Source organism: Lupinus angustifolius, chromosome LG12 (assembly GCF_001865875.1).
Source record: "Lupinus angustifolius cultivar Tanjil chromosome LG12, LupAngTanjil_v1.0, whole genome shotgun sequence".
In the NCBI taxonomy this organism is placed as follows: Eukaryota; Viridiplantae; Streptophyta; class Magnoliopsida; order Fabales; family Fabaceae; genus Lupinus; species Lupinus angustifolius.
In genome coordinates this window covers 4,561,365-4,563,590 of record NC_032020.1, presented here as the reverse complement: position 1 = coordinate 4,563,590, position 2,226 = coordinate 4,561,365, and positions in this window count along the sequence as shown.

The following is a 2,226-nucleotide window of genomic DNA, read 5'->3' as shown; positions in this document are numbered from 1 at the left end:
AACAACAACATTCATCCAGGGCAACAAAACATGAAAAATAAAATAAGTATTAATAAAATGGAAAATAAAATAATTAATACCAAAATGAATAAGGCACTAAGTAATAACAACAAATCAAATAACGAGGGAAAGAAAATGGAACATGAATAATAGAAAGGTTAAAAAAAAAAGAACCCCCTACACTAAATTATAACTATAAACCCTATTGAAATATCATTGAATCACATCTAAACCCCATTAATATCTTTTGGACACCAAACCATGGAAAGGAAAAAATGGAATAACGTCAATAAATAGTCGATTATGCCACAATTCCATTTTTATTGTTCTTTTGGGGAAATGTTATTGCTAGAAATAAAGAATGAGTTGGTGTTTGAGTATGAAAGCTGTAAAAATGGGAATGAAACATTGTATACAACTAAGAAATGGAATAGTATCCAAAAGCTGTAAAAATTCACACAATATAGTGCCTGAAACATTGCTATGTAAATGGGTAGTGAGGAAGGACGGTCGAGACGTTGAGTGGTGACTAGTGTGGCAGATATGTTGAGTGGGTAGTGTTGAGTGGCTGAGATGTTCAGATGTTGTGTGGTTGAGAGCCTCAGAGGTTGAGTTGTGGTAGTGTAACGTTCAAAATTTTAGAATTAGAATAGGATGAGGAATTAGAAACTGGAAAGCCAAAAGATATGCGAAAAAATATGAGTGGCCAATCATAATAGCCTAATAGGATATCCTCTAATCCAAAACTCCATTAGACCAAAGTTATATGTTGGCATGGACCCGGACGCGTGAGCTCGGCCCGGACCCAATTTATTTTCGCCCGGTTTAAGCAAAATGTTAAAAATTTAGTACCCAAGCCCTATGCCTTTTAGGGCTTTGGCGGGTTATCCTGGTATACCCGACCCATTTTTATAGGTCTAGGCTATGATAGTACTTTCAATCTCACCCTATGGTGGTGAGAACCAACCAGTTTATCCGACAAATCTTACACAATTCATAGTTGGTCGATCAAATGATATTGTGGTCCATTGAACTCTCGCATTTTGATATTCGACATGAACCCCAAACAGCTATAGAAACCAAGTCTTTTTAGACTTTGTCGTCAAATTGACAACACAACCGGACAATCTAGGGCGGACCTGAACGTTTTTTGTCAACGGATCCTCCAACCCTAAGGGAACTAGAGCCGAGATTTTGTTGAAAATAACCACGGGATGACCATCAAGCATTCTCTAACTTTCACCTTCGTAACTTCCAATAACCAGGCCGAGTATGAAGGTTGCATAGCCAGACTACATCAGAAAACTCGTTAATTAATTAAGAATTATTTGAATCGATTAAGCAATAAAAATTTGGGAACCCGTTAATTGATTAAGTATGGGTTTAATTGATTAAGGATATTTAAAATTTATGGTTTCTTGAATTTTAAAGAATCGATTAGATTAAGTGATAATCAATTAGATTGAGTGATAATCGATATCTACATCAGAAAACAGAATTGTATATTAACCCAAGTTTTTTCGTTTTGCTTCGTAACGATACACAACGAAGAATACATTTATTACACATAATTCCAAAAATCACATTGTTCTTACATTTTCATAACAAAAGATAGATTTTAAAAGTGTTTTTTTGAAAAAGAGAAAAAAAAAGGATAATCTTTACGAATCTTTAGAAAGATTTTCAAAGAAGCATAATTGTCAAATATTGCAAAGAAACCTTGCATCTTACATTTCAATATTCTAAGTTTGTGAGACTTATATGAGGGTTCTTAGATTCTGGAAGAGTGTACATTCAGCATATCTAGGTGCAACAACTTGTAAATTTTAGACATTGGAATAAACATATTCTTTTGGTGTTTTTAGTATCACCATTGATAGAGGATTGGTTTGAGAAAATCGTGAGTAGGTGAGGTATCCAAAAGAGGCGAGAGATGTTAAGTTGCATTCCTTGGCTTAGAGTTCAATAAATGAACGCTTGTAGAAGTGTAGAATTGGAAAGTGTGTTTGTATATATATTGGTTTCAATTTCATAATGACGAAAAATATCCCAAGATTATAAGGGGAGACCTGGATGTAGTTTGCATGTGGACAAGCAAACGAACTAGGATAAAATTTGTCTCTCATTCTTCTTAACTCTTTACATTTTCATATTACTTGATTTACTTAACTTGACGTGTATATTATTCTGAGTTATTTGCATATTTTGTTTTGTGCAATTATTGTT